The sequence below is a fragment of the Sus scrofa genome, chromosome X (genome assembly GCF_054392235.1).
Source record: "Sus scrofa isolate SSC_HxYL_T2T_F1_AM1 chromosome X, Sscrofa_HxYL_maternal_Yorkshire_Landrace_v2.0, whole genome shotgun sequence".
Lineage (NCBI taxonomy): Eukaryota > Metazoa > Chordata > Mammalia > Artiodactyla > Suidae > Sus > Sus scrofa.
Genome location: NC_139401.1, coordinates 100,738,223 through 100,752,232, shown reverse-complemented (window position 1 = coordinate 100,752,232; position 14,010 = coordinate 100,738,223). Strand labels below are relative to the sequence as shown.

Here is a 14,010-nt window from a genome sequence, read left to right as displayed (position 1 = left end):
CTTGGCCAAAGCTAGCTTTCATTCAAGTGGTTATTTATGGTTTCTAGCCCAGAGCCCGACTGCCCTAGGCCTGCCAGTCCTGGCTTGGTGCCCTCCTGTGGTGGCTCTGGCTGTCTCTAGGTGGGTTGTGCTCTCAGGAGCAACCCGAGAAATTGTGGAGTGAGAAGGAGAAGGAGGAAGGTGAGGGCTGGCAGAGATGCCATTAACCAACAAGCAAACACCACCACACCCCCAGTGTTGCTAACTCACTTGGGTGTCTCTCTGTGCTTTTGTATAGCTCTTCCTGGCAACATTTCTACCTACTAATTGCTATTTTGAATGTTTATCCTCTTGGCTCGGTTGCACAAGACTGTCCTTGATTTTGATTTTAAGGCAACAGAGAACACTTGCCTTGGAGTTCAGGAGGTAAGGGGGGTGATGCAACTTCGTGGCTTGAGAAGATTCAGGGCATAGAAACAATCAGCCACTGAAGAGCTGTGTGACCTAGGGCTCCTTACCTACCGTCTCTGAGCCTCCACCCCAGAAATGGGAATGTAAGAAGAATGGTTGCCAAGACTAAATGGAAAGCACTTAGGAAGATGCCTAATACATGGTGGCTATGACTATTTTCCTGGCGTCCGGGAGGTGGAAACAGGAGCCCAGTGAGATTAAGGGGCCAGCCGCCAGGTAGCTAGTTAGCTGCAGAGCTTTCTGGTTCCTCATCCGCTCTATTAAACTAGTCCAGCCTCTTTCAAGGCCTTGACATATTCCCATCACCACCCCTCCGTCTGCACAGACTTTCATGTGTGAATTATAAGTCATGCTTTGTTTTTTTACATCAGGTAAATGTAACACATTTAAATGTGCTGCTTCTGTCTGTCTACCTGGAAGGTCTTAGGGGAGTGAGTGACTAGAGGGCAGGACCTATCGCTGATTCATCTGATATGTACTCAAGAGCTGTTGGGTGGATGTTGGTAGTTAAGCTGGCAGTCGGCAACCTGAGCGAGTGGTACCTGTCTTCCACCTCCTGGGTGGAATTCCAAGCCGTACAGAAAAGTGGAATGGGTCTACTGGACTCCTATGAATCTGGGTTTGAACTCTACAAGTGGCAGCTGGGTTTAAAACACCTGCCTGTGCTGGGAAAATGATAATAGGACCAGTAACCATAGCAGCGGCAGCAGTAGTAATAGCAGTGGTAATTGTAACGATTAGCAAAGAGTGGAGCAGGAAAATTTCCTCAAGGATTCATTTTGTTCTCAAAGGCTGTGAGAGGCCCTAAAGAGGCTATGTGGACAAAGTACCGTGTGGTTGAATCAGATAAGCCTGGGTTTGAATCCCAGCTCCCCGCATATCAGTTGTGTGATTTTTGCATTACATTCCCCGAGCCTCAGTCTCCTTGTTTATGAAAATGAAGATAGTGATAGTACCTGCCTCACAGCCTCGTGGTGAGGATGAAATAAGATATGGTAGGTAGAGCATATCGTGGCACAGCGCCTCACGCATAATAACAACTCAAACGCTATTTGACGCATTAGTGCATATGAACTTTTGATAAACTGGCAGGAAAGGAACTCCAGACACCTTTTAGGATCTGCATGAGATCTGAAGGAGGAAGAGTGAATTCCCAGGAAGAGCTGGTTCAACACTTAAGCACCTGTCTCTCCCGATGGACTACCCGATGTTGGAAACGGTAGGAAATTAACATCATCAGAACGCACCGTTCCCAGCGAGAGCAGAGAAAGCAGCCGCAATTTCACAGCACAACCCCGAAGTGGCTGGAGCTCAGAGGGTCTCTGAGAATGCGATTAAGTGTTGAGAAGGACAAATTCGACACACACAGACAAGTCGGTCATGTCGCCCCTCCCAAATGGGTAGAAACAAATGCACCACTAAGCAACGAAGCCAAAGCAGGAAAGTCGACTCAAAGCAGTCAAAACGAGACCTGCTCGTGGTGGTGATCTCACTGGACTGGCCCCTTCACTCTTGGCCCTGGGGTGCCCTGCCAGATTGGACAACCTCTCAGACTGAGTGGTTGACCCTGGTGGGGAAGTCAGCTGTCATGATGTTGCCACACGTCCCCTCTCCCAGCCTAGGATGCAAAAGCTGCCTTTTCTCCATTTCCTGTTTCCCCCTCGCCACCGTCGTTCTGTTGGGGCATGTACATGCAAGGAGAGTAGCATTCAGGATTCCTACGTTCTCTGACTCTCTTTTAGCGCCTGCATTGGCTGTTCGCCAAGGCAACTGGAGCGCATTTTCAAAAAGCAGGTGAGTTTGGGGGAAGATCTCGTATCTCCTCCAATATTTTAATTCCCTGCAAATTAGAGCAGTCAGGACCCCCTCGGAAAGGTATATAATCACCCCCGGCGCCTCCAAATTAAAGACCCTCAACAAGGGGGTCCTTCTCCAGGGAAAAGTACCCAGGTGTGGTAGCTGCTTTTAAGACATTCGAGAAGCGACACACAGCTTATATTTCTGATATGAAAACCACTCTGTCTTCGTTGTAAGCAACCATTTGATGGGTGGCATTGCAGTCACGGGTGTGAAACATCTGGTTGTAACCAGAGTGGGGGTGACTGGCTCACCGCGGAGGACGGCAGGTACAAGGTCTTGTACCTGGCCCACACATGCAAATTCCCGCCTGGAAACTGACTCTCCCCTGTCAGAATTCAACAGGTTAATGTCAGCAGCTGGCAGAGGTCTGGCCATGGTTACACTGAGTGCCGCATGGCGACAGGTAAAGGACAACAGAAGGCCCTCAGAGAAGGGACGGCAGATTGTCCGAAGGGCAGGTGCCCTGGCTTGCTACAGCCAGGGGAGAGAACAGGCCCTGACTCAGCGCCAGGATTGGAGGTGCAGGGAAAAGAACCAGAAGACGCCTGGACAGGAAAAAGATGCTGACAAGCACCAGTGATGGGGCACTTACTCTCTCCTCACCAGGCACCATGCCAGGTCTAGGTAAGGTCTCTCATTTGATCCCAGCGAGAGCCCCATTTTACAGAAAGGGAAACTGCCACCATAAGGAAAAGACAGACCCAAAGCAGGAACCAGGAACAGCCCTAGTACCAAAGCACCCAGAAGGCACAGGACTTGAAATCGGTTGCCAAGAAAAATTCAGGAACCTGAATTCTTTATAGTCACGGCAATGAGGATTAAGAGAGATGTGCATCTAAGCCCCTGTGTCTTTTCAGCTGACTCCCCTTTATTGGGCCAGCTGTGCCTATCACACCTCGAGATGGCTGGTGAGGGCTGGCTTGGCGAGGACTGGGACCAGAAAAGGGACGGAGAGGTGTCTGCAATAGATTCCTTCCAAGAGCGGGTGAATGGCCACATGCACTCCAGCCCCCACACTAGTGGGAGAAGAAGATCAATGTATCACAGTAAAAGAACTGGCCCACGAATTTGAGCTCTGTTTACACTTCTGAAATCAGTGCGAATCATTTCCCTGTTCGCAACTGAGATGTTCTGCCGTCATTAATACCTGTTGATAAGTGCAAATTGGGCTGGAACTTCTTTCGCAGAGACCCGTGCTCAAGCCTACCGACAATGCAGTCAAAGCGCAGGTCCCGCTGAAAGTAACACACCATAGAAGTCACCACAGAACTCTGATTCATAAATTGTCTAAATAGTCTTTCCCCACAGACAACATTAGCCCTTTGTTTGATCTCGAGCCAAAACAGTTCTTGGCTCTGATTAGCCGTCAGTGAACAAATGATACTATATTACAGCACCCAGCCACGAGAGTGAACACCTCCCACACTGCGGAGAAGCGGGCATCTCTCAGCCTCAGCCCGCTGCGTCTAGAAGCAGAAAAGCCCAAAAGTGCATGAGAAGAGTTAGATCCTGCCTGGTCTATTGGAAGGGCTAGACAACCTTAAAAGGTGACAGACGTCAGAGCAATCCGTTTCCACTGGTTGGGCCGGACTGTGACATGGAGTCAGGGGGTTTGGATGAGACGCTCAAACAATGACAACACAGTTGCATTCCCAGCTGTGTGAAATGCCCAGCATATCATGATTGCCTTTTCACGCAAATGTCAATGACATAATCCTAACAGGCTTGCAGCGCTCTCACTGGTGTAATAAAACAATGACCCAATTATTGTGGAGGGCTGAGGCAGCAGATGTGATGACTGGGTATGCTGTGCAGGGCACTGTGTGTGATGGACGGGGCACAGTAGGGCAGGAAAGTGTGTGCCGAGGATTTGAAATTTGCCTCCCAAGCCAAAACTCCCACCATTCATCGGGTGGGGTAGGGAGGGGGGGAAAGCCATTCACTATGAAAGTTCCCACTTGTTCTCATGACGGAGGCCAGTTGGGAAAATGTGGCACAGCGCTGATTGAAGCAAATTCTGTTTAAAGAACCAGCCGGTTTGTGGGTATCTGTTTATTTATAACTCTCCCCTCCTCCTCCCCCACACCCAGCTTCAGTTCCGTAAAGGATCTGAGATGGGACTGGAACGCTGAAAGTTTAAGTCCTAAACTGGTCCGGCTGCTTTTCAGGTTGACGACAAAATGAACCGCTGAAAAGGGAGCGCCTTGCTCTAGAGATGCTGCCTCGCTTATTCTCCTTAGCACCTCCCGTCCCCCCTTGTATCCCACAGGGAGAGGAGGGACCTCTTGCACCTCTTGCACACACCTTGTCTCCAGGGCTACATTTTAATGTAAACCAGGGAAATAAACATGAGCCCATAAGCCTGAGGCTGGGAAAATAAAGAACATGGATTCCGGCCCTCCCTCTCTCCCTCATTCATTTACTCAACAAATATTGATTGGTACCTGTTCTGGAACAAGCTCTATTCCAGGCACAGGGGAAGCAAATGAAGAAGCCAGAGTCCTTGCACTTGGAAAGCTCCCAGTCCAGTGGAAGGCTATACTATCAGGGCTGCGGTGGGGTAGCGTGGGGGCTACCAGGGGAACAGATGGTTCCATTCACGGCCTCAGCCTGCCTCGGGTTCAACTTTCCATTCTGCCTCTCGCTACCTGCACGACCTTGGGCACTCTGCTTAACATCTCAGAGCCTCGATTCCCTCATCTGTAAAATGGGGCTAATAATAGAATTGACGTCATTGGGTTATCATGAGGATTAAATGAGATAATCTGGGTAGAACACTTAGAACAGTTCCTGGCACATAGCAAGCATCCAGTCAAAAGTCAGTTTTTTAATGCTTTCTATTCCTTTTGTTTGACTTTCGTAAGACTGTGTCTGGTGATGAGACTCCAAGGACTGGTTTCTAAAACAAAACTGCTTTCAACAAACTCCTCCCTTTAGCCTGATTTTTTTTTTTTTCATTTGGGATGACACAGTTCTGTCATGATTTTTCCCTCAGCAACCATATGTCTGGCAAAAAAAAAAAAACCTCAAGGAAAAAATATGTCCCAGATGCTTTTGTTTATGTCCACCTACTATGTGCCAAGCACCCCACTAGATGAGAGAAACACATTGCCAAGCGGTAAAGACAAGGTCCCTGGCCTCCTGGAGTTTACATTCCAGTGAGAAAGGCAGACTAGAAACAGCCACGTAGAAATAGATATAATTACCCAGAAGGGTGAGGGGGGTTAAGGAAACACAGCCGATAAAAGGAATCTTAGGAGGGCACTAACTGTAGGTGGTCAGAGAAGGCGTATCTCGGGAGGTGACCCTAAAGCTGAGACCGAAAGGTTAAGAAGAAGCCTCCCGGGTCCACAGCAAGAGCAAAGGCAGTCCAGGCTGCAGGAACAGTATGTGCAAAGGCCCTGGGGCAGGAGGAGACTTTGGGAAGGGTCCAGAAATCAAAAGAACAGCGTGACTGAGACATGCAGCCCGGGTAGGGAGGGAACGCAGGCAGGAGTATTATATGCATTTTGAATGAGGACATGGAAAGCCCAGCGAGATTAATGGACTTACCCACAATGCCTTGCACACAGTAGGCTCCATATAATTGTCCGTCAGCAGGGCGGGGCTGGGGCCCTCCGCCTTCCAAATTCGGACTGAGAGTTCCCACCACAACTAGGAATCAGCTACCCAGGAGGACTGAAACATATAGTCTTTTTCGTTTGGTGAATCATAGGCAACACGCATTAGAGTGTAGGGTCGAGTGGCCCCAGCTGCCGTCTGAGTGTAAGGGGCGGGGGTGGGCTCAGACCGCGGCCGAAGCTTTTTAGCATGTTTATGATGAGCTGAAAGCACTCACTGCTTAATTTAAAATACCGCTCACACATACACATACAATTCAGCAGCTGGGGGAGCTGCCAGGAATTGAGGCTAAGTGTAGAAAATTGGAGGATCAGAAATATCGGGTACCCAGCCCGGTTTCCCAGCTCCCACGGGCTGTCTCTGACCCTGTCACAGTCCCATCTCCCCCAATTAACTCCTGGAGGTCAAGACATGGAGCGGGGCAGCCGCGGTTTGGGGGAAGCGGGGGGGTCTCTGCCGAGCCCTCCGTGCCGGCAACGCTACCAGTTCTACCTAGTCTTAAGCTTGCCGGCCTTCCTCTCCATCCACCATGCCTATTAACCACCCCCGCCAAAGCCCAAACCCGCTCTCACGGTGAAGCCTCCCTTTGCGGGGTTCCCCTCATCTTCATATTCTTGGAAATCTGACAGTTGAGAAAACTCATTTGGCCCTGATCACAAATTGCTTGGGCTGGTGGCTGCTTTTTCTAGTGTGTGTATCTTACCTCTCCCACCACAAGGGGGCCCTGGGCACACATTTGAGGAAGGGAGTTGCTTTCTTCTGTCTTCCCCACAGCTCTCAGCACAGGGGTAGGTACACAGCAAGAGTCCCCTGTGCCTCTGCTCATGGATTACAGGATAGTATCATTGCAAAAGCCTTTGGGGCGGAGGAACCGCTCTTGATAGAAAAACAAGAACTTCAACTTGACAAAATGTGAACCCCTCGGGGGCATCCACTTTCCTTCCCACTGCTCCCTTTACACCCATGTATCCTGCTTACAAACTGGAGGAAGCCGCAGCCTTTGCAATCAAAATGCCCCCAAGTCCATCACTTTATTCATAATATCCCTTCTGATGAGGGGCACTCTTTCCCAACACTACCTATCAATCGCCAACTCACTCTTCAAGGTCCAATCCCAAGGCCATCTCCGCCATAAAACTTTCCCAGACCTAACGCATTGCCTTGTCCCTGAACCCTCCTGACACCCTCTGTCTATAGCCTCCTCTAGGCTGTAGGCTGGTGGGCTGGGATAACCTAGGTTCAAAACCCAGGGCCACCACTCCCCTAAACAACCTCAGTTTTCTCTTCTGGAAAAGGGCACAACAACCTGCCTCAGGATTCTGGAAGTTGCCAATGAAATAATAATATCCACAGCCCACTCAGCACAAGCCTGGGTCTAGGGAGCTTAGCAAGGGTCACGCAGCAGCAGCATCTTCATCCTCTCTGGGAAGCAGGGCGAAGTAACAGTTAAGAGCGCGTGGGCTTGGGAACCAGCCATATCTAGGTTCCAGGCCTGGTGCCACTACGTCCTAACCGTGTGACCTTGGGCCGGTCACTTCCTCTCTGAGGCCCAGTTCCCTTAACGTGTGAAATGAAGTCATCACAGTTTCCCTGCCCCATCACAGGACCTGTTGGGAAGGTCCAAAGACATAACGTACACGGGGTAAAAAAGCCAGCTCAGCCCAGGGCCCGGCGCGTCGAGATTGCTCATGCAGGTCTACACTCTGCTACAACCTATACAACTCCTTTAAGGGCACAGATAACACTTGACGTATCTTTGCATCGCTCCCTGCCTCAGCCTAGCCCAGAACCTCTGCAGCTGGCAGGCCCACAATAAATCATTGTTGAATTGAATCGAAAACCCAAACCAGATGTGCCTCCTCCCCTGTCAAATGAAGCTTTCAAGCTGGCAGGCTGGACTTGCCGCCCCCTTCAGCTCCCCCTCCCTCCCTGCGAAGGGCTCTGGGGAACGAAGCAGGAGGGGATGGGAAGAGCGGAGGGCCAGGCGGGACAAGCTGGGTAGGAAGCACACGCGGGCCGCTCCCGGGGACTCTGGGCAAACTGCCTGGGAAAGGGTGTTCTCCTGAGGTCTCCGCTGAATGAAAAGAGGCAGGTTTGATCCGCAACGTGACACATCAAAAAGCCCCTGACCCATCCAGGGTCGAGCGGTGGAGGAAACCCACGTCTCCTCCCCGACACTGAAACCCAGACGTAAGCGAAGGTGTCGGGAGAAAGGTCCCTTCTCCTTCAGCAGAGACGCTGAAACTCAGGCTCAGAGAGGTTCGCCTTGGAAACTGGGAGACTGGGCTTCAAAGCAGGGTTCGACCGGGGACAGGACAACTTTCACCATGTAGCCACCTGGCCTTGAGGTTAGTCTTGCTTCAGAGGAACAGAGAGATGTATTTATTTCACACACACACACACACACACACTCAAGATCCCTGGGAAGAGAACACAGCTTTACTGGGGAAAAAATACACCCTCCCCCAATGCGAATCTGTTGAAAGCTACAAAGACACTTGAGCCTTCAGTGTTTCTGAGCCAGAGCTGTGTAGTCGGTGCACAGGGTGTCATGTGCTATCCAGCACAGCGTCGAGATGAAGAGCCAGACACCAGAATGTGGCCGCCTGGACTGTAACTCTGGGTGTGTCACATACTAACCTGCCTGACCCCAGGCAAGTGACTGAGCTTCCAGGTGCCTCTGTTCTCTCATCTGTCAGTAACAGTACCTCCTTACAGAGTTGTCTATGAGAATGCACCGAGCTAGTGTTTGTAAAGCACCTTCCATGTGCCTGGTGTGACTGTTTGTTAAAAATAATGCATACCAAAAAAAAAAAAAATTTAGGAGTTCCTGTCATGGCGCAGTGGTTAAGGAATCTGACTAGAAACCATGAGGTTGCAGGTTCGATCCCTGGCCTTGCTCAGTGGGTTAAGGATCCGGCGTTGCCATCAGCTGTGGTGTAGGTCGCAGACACGGCTTGGATCCCACGTTGCTGTGGCTGTGGCGTAGGCCAGCAGCTACAGCTCCAGTTGGACCCCTAGCCTGGGAACCTCCATATGCTGTGGGAGTGGCCCTAGAAAAGGCAAAAAAATAGAAAATAAAAATAAATAAAAGTAAAAATAATGCATACCTCTGTCCCTATACAACCATTGGTTAAATCAAAAGAAATGCATACCTCTGTCCCTATAGGACTATTTGGTAAAGACAAATAAATGTCTACCTCTGTCCCTCTGTGGCAAGACTAGCCTAGAGGTGGGGTAGTCCAGGGGTTAGAGCATGCCTGCAGCGTTAGCTGAACCCTGCCCAGTCTCAGGATTTCATTGCTGAATCTCTTTGGACCTCAGTTTCACCGTCTCTACCATGAGGATACTAACAGTTCTGATCCCAAAGGCCGATTGGAGTTTTAAATGCAGAAGCTCCAAATTCCTGGACACAGCGCCTGATCCAGCAGAGGGAGGAAGCACCCAGCAAAGGCAAAGTCCTCATCATCTGAACCTCGGAGCATCCCGCGTCCCAGTTTTTTTCGTTTGTTTTTTTGTTTTGTTTTGGTTTGGGTTTTTTTTTGCCTCTTCTGCTTTAACACATGATATGTAGTTTTGGAAATTCTGCCTCAGCAAAGGAACAATTTCATCGTTTTGCCGGTGAAATTCCTAAACATTTTATTCGAGAGCCAGACAAGGGAGAAACACGTTTGGTCACTTCTAAACCAAGAAAACATGGGCACTCCAGTTTCCCCACTCGGTAAACCTGACCACCCCCCCCCCGCCACTGCCACCACCAAAGTTGCAAAAGTCACTGTGCAGGACAAAAATCGAAGGAATGAGTATTTTACTGCAAACAAAAGCCATCTTTGTTTGCTGCCCAGCTTGGGAAGAAAAAAAAAAAAAATACCTCAACCCAGGAGCTTGGAAAATTCTTGAAAGTTCTCATTTTATTCCAGCAAATCCAACCGAATTGGCAAGACTCCTGGCCATGTGAACCTGAATCAGAATGAGTCGCCTCTACCCACTGCCCTCCCCCACAGTGCCCAGAACTCAACAGGGTCCACAGGGCATCAATACACATTGGTTGTCAACTCGTGCATGGGAGCCCAATTCCATTTCTACAATGTCGGCTATGTTGCCAAAACACTCAGAAAGCAGCGCTAAAGAACATTTTGAAAACAGGAAAAAAAAAAAAAAAGCATCCATCAACTCACCACTCTAACACAACTCTTAATTTTGTGTGGAAAGTTCTCTTCCAGTCTTTATCCACGTGCAGACATATTTTTACAGCACTGTAGTCATAGGGAAAAACTGCAGCAGCTTTAGCCAAGAACCAGATACCATACAGATCATGTCACTAAACTTTCCAAGTGAGGGCTTTTTCTTCCCTCATTCACTCCATTCATTCAGTCAGTCAGCCATTCGACAAACATGGAATGAACCAGCCTCTGGTGCTATGCCCTGGGGAGTGCGGAGACAGAGATGACTAAGTCACCGTCCCGCCCTCAAGCAGCTCCCAGTTTAGAGGGAGAAACAGACAAGTCAGCAGGAAATTAGAACACGCTGTGATCAATGCATAAATACTGTGAACAACGCACAGAAGAGAAGCATTCGAGGTGGGAGAGGTGGGGAGAACAGCGGGGTGGGGGAAGGGGAGACCGGACAGAACCTACACAAAGACATGAAGTTAGGAGAAAACAAGGTGTCATCAGGTAGCCAAAAATAGTTCAGACTGGCTGGATCCTAGGCAGATGGCCGTGGATGCCGCGAGAAAGGAAGAAGGGGGGGGGCAATCATTAAGATGAAAGGTTTCGGTTTCATTCTGAAGACTGTAGGGGAGCTTCGGAAAGATTGAATTGAAGCAGGGTAGTAGCGCAGTCAGATCCACGTTGGAGGAAGATTGCTCCAGCCACAGAACGGAGGGTAGATGGCAGGATATGAAACAGGTAACAGGGGGACCACTTGGCAGGCTGTCACAGTCATCGATCAAGATAAGGAGGGTCTCAGTGATGGAGATGGCTTCTCCTTAGCACGCTGTGCCGCCTTACCAGGTGACCTAACCTCTCTGTGCCTCAGTCTCCTCTGTAAAGCAAGAATAATAACAGTAGCCTCTCCCGTGTGGCGCTGCGGGGAGGACGGGATGAGATACTGCATGCAAAGCTCCTGGCACAGGGGCTGGTACCCCGAAGACACTCAAGACATGTTCCTTCCCCTTCCCCTCATTCCCTCATCTTCCACCTCACCCTTCCTTAAAGGCTGGCACGGTATGGATCATAGAAGTGGCCGAGGCAGGATTCTAACCCAGACAGTCTGACTCCAGAGGGCAATGCAGAAAGTTTGAAAGTGCCGTTGTCAGGACAGTTACTTAGGAGGATTGTTTAGCCGAATCGAGGGCCCAGCTGAGGTTGGAAACTATGACTTTTGAGTGGGACTAATCAACAAAGTGATGGGATTTTCTCCAGCAGTGTTCCTCCATCTGGGTGTAAGCACAGAGGAGGAGGCTGTCAGTTAAATTTATCCAGGTTTGGTTTTTTGCCTAGTGGATGTGTCAGAGAGACACAGGGCAAGGGAGTTGGAGGATATAGGCAAGATCCTGAAGTCTACATTCCGGGAGTTAGGCAAACAGACCTGGCTTCAAATCTCATCTCTGCCCTGTACTAGCTGTGGGACTTTGCCTAAGTCATTCAACCTCTCTGAGTCCCAATCACCTCGTTCAAAAAAACAAAATAACAACAGTACCTGTCTCATAAAGTTATTGTGAGAATTACATGAGGTTATTAAAAGGATGTTGTAAGATGCTTAGTATGTGCCTGGCACATACCTATTCATTCTATATCATCATCATCAGCATTTTCAAGCATGGAAAGGGGAAGGAACGAGGGGAGTGGGAAAGGCGGAGGAGGTGGGAGAACGAAGGGGGCTCCAGAGCCTGGAGAGCCTCTTGAGGCAAAAGGATGAGCTTTGAGGTCAGTGGGCAGGATGTGGATGGCGGGGGGCTCTGAGATGATGCAGTTCCCACCGATGATGAAGCATGGTATGGCTAGAATGGGGGTGTGTCCTGCACATGGATCATGGATGTCAACTCACCCAGGATGATGTCAGAACTTGGGGTGGAGAAGAAGACAGTGAGCCAGATGTCGAACTCTTCCTTGAATGGGTGAGGGGGATGGTGTGACCAGGAGGGGGTGTCTAAAAAGAAGAGTCGATGAGGAGAGGAGAGGAGAGAAGGTGCTGTAGCCAGATGGCATCAAAAGGAGGAGTTCTTGGCCGAAGGCGGAGGAGTAACGATCTGGACGCAAACAGGGGAAAGCCAGAGCACAGACCCCACCTCCCAGCCCTAGGGTGTCTGTGCTGTGGGAGTGTAAGCAGTGTCCAGCCACCAGAGGGCGCTGCAGGCAAAGCCGTGAGCTCCTCCGCGGAGATTCAGGTTTCAGCGCTTCCACACGCAGAGGTAGAGAGCCCTGTGCTGTGAGGCTTATTTAGAGTTTAAGAGGAATTGCTTCCCGTGGGGATCAGAGCAGAGTGGGAGAGGGCAGTAGGAGGGAGATGGATAAGTCAGGGCTGGTGGGGAGCGGGGAGCACAGAGCAGAATGGGTGGGGGGATGGGAGAGGACACATGATGGGTAGGGAAGCTCACTTTTGGGCTGTAGCCAAGGACTGGGGGATGTGAGGCTTGGTGGGATTAACTGTCCTCAGACTTCCAAATGAAGCTTTTTTCCCTTTACATCTTTTGTTTATTATAAAAGTCACACATGCTTGTTTCAAACAATTCTCATCATTACTGAAGTGAAAATCCACCTCCCCCATCCCTCTCCGCAGAGGTAACCACTGTTGACAGTCTGTCTATCTTTCCGGATTTGTTTTTCCTCTATGAATAGCATATAATATCCTTCATGAAAATCAGATCCTATTATCCTAATTCTTCGGCACCTTGCTTTTATCACAATACTGTATTGGAGACATCAATCAGTATATAAAATGCATCAGTATATAAAGATCTAGCTCATCCTTACTTGTGGCTACCTTGTCACTGTCATCATCACAGTATTCGTGGGGACAGTAACGGGTGGCAGTTATTGAACGCTCTATGCCAGTACTGTCTAGTTGATATGCCGTAGGGATTAACTCATTTACCCTTCACGACTTTATGAAGGAGGTATTATTTTTCCATTTTACAGATGACAAAGATGGGGACACAGAGAGGTTTAGAAACGTGGACCAAGTCACACAGCTCATAAGGGTGAGAGGAGGAAGTCAGACCTCGGTGGTCTGACCGTAGAGCCCAAATTCTTAATCATTAGCAGTGTCGCTTAATGTGCCCTTATTTGGATGTGCTGTACATTATTTATAAATTACAGCTTATGATGCCCATCCTCCACTGATGTCATTTAGGTTATTTCCAATTTTTTTCTGTTTACAAATATATTAAAGGAATATATTTGTTTAAATGAATCATTAGGGAGTTCCCGTCGTGGCGCAGGGGTTAACGAATCCGACTAGGAACCATGAGGTTGTGGGTTCGGTCCCTGGCCTTGCTCAGTGGGTTAAGGATCTGGCGTTGCCGTGAGCTGTGGTGTAGGTTGCAGACGCGGCTCGGATCCTGCGTTGTGTGGCTCTGGCGTAGGCCAGTGGCTGCAGCTCCGATTAGACCCCTAGCCTGGGAACCTCCATATGCCGCGGGAGCAGCACAAAGAAATAGCAAAAAGACAAAAAAAAAAAAAAAAGAATCATTAAATGAAGATCCTTATAAGAGCATTTGAAAAATGGTAAACTCCCGAAAGAAGACTTGCTGGGTCAAATAATATTTCAAGTTGCTGTCTAGAAGTTGTGCTCCTTCAGACAAGCACTGAGAGCACATCCATGTGCCTGATTCACCATATCCTCACGAGTACTGGGGTTTAGCAACCTTTTAAGTTTCTGCCAGGCTGTGAGGTGAAAAATGACATTTCTACCATCTCAATGCTGTTTTAATTTGCATTATTTTTACTTAATCATTCCTGAGGCTATGAACCCTTTTTGTTCTTTTTTTTTTTTTTTTTCTGGCTGCACCCACGGCATGCAAAAATTTCCAGGCGAGGGATTGAACCTGTGCCACAGCAGTGATAATCCCAGATC

The 14,010-nt window shown here is 49.2% G+C and overlaps 1 protein-coding gene and 1 long non-coding RNA gene across 5 annotated transcripts in view; one reads left to right on the top strand and one right to left on the bottom strand.

Annotated features, from left to right (window-relative positions):
• Positions 1-14,010, top strand: part of LOC110257717 (uncharacterized) — a 37,922-nt gene that overhangs the window by 16,408 nt on the left and 7,504 nt on the right. Inside the window, exon 3 of one of the 2 annotated variants that reach the window (XR_014835528.1) lies at positions 822-4,707. The exons of the other annotated variant lie outside the window; for it this stretch is intronic. This is a non-coding gene — a long non-coding RNA (uncharacterized LOC110257717). Of the gene's footprint in view, positions 1-821; positions 4,708-14,010 lie in introns of those variants that run through there. 2 annotated transcript variants of the gene reach the window in all.
• Positions 1-14,010, bottom strand: part of RTL9 (retrotransposon Gag like 9) — a 53,584-nt gene that overhangs the window by 33,667 nt on the left and 5,907 nt on the right. The window contains exon 1 of one of the 3 annotated variants that reach the window (XM_085008152.1): positions 10,110-10,197. The exons of the other annotated variants lie outside the window; for them this stretch is intronic. The gene's annotated coding sequence lies outside the window, so the exon portion shown is untranslated. Of the gene's footprint in view, positions 1-10,109; positions 10,198-14,010 lie in introns of those variants that run through there. 3 annotated transcript variants of the gene reach the window in all.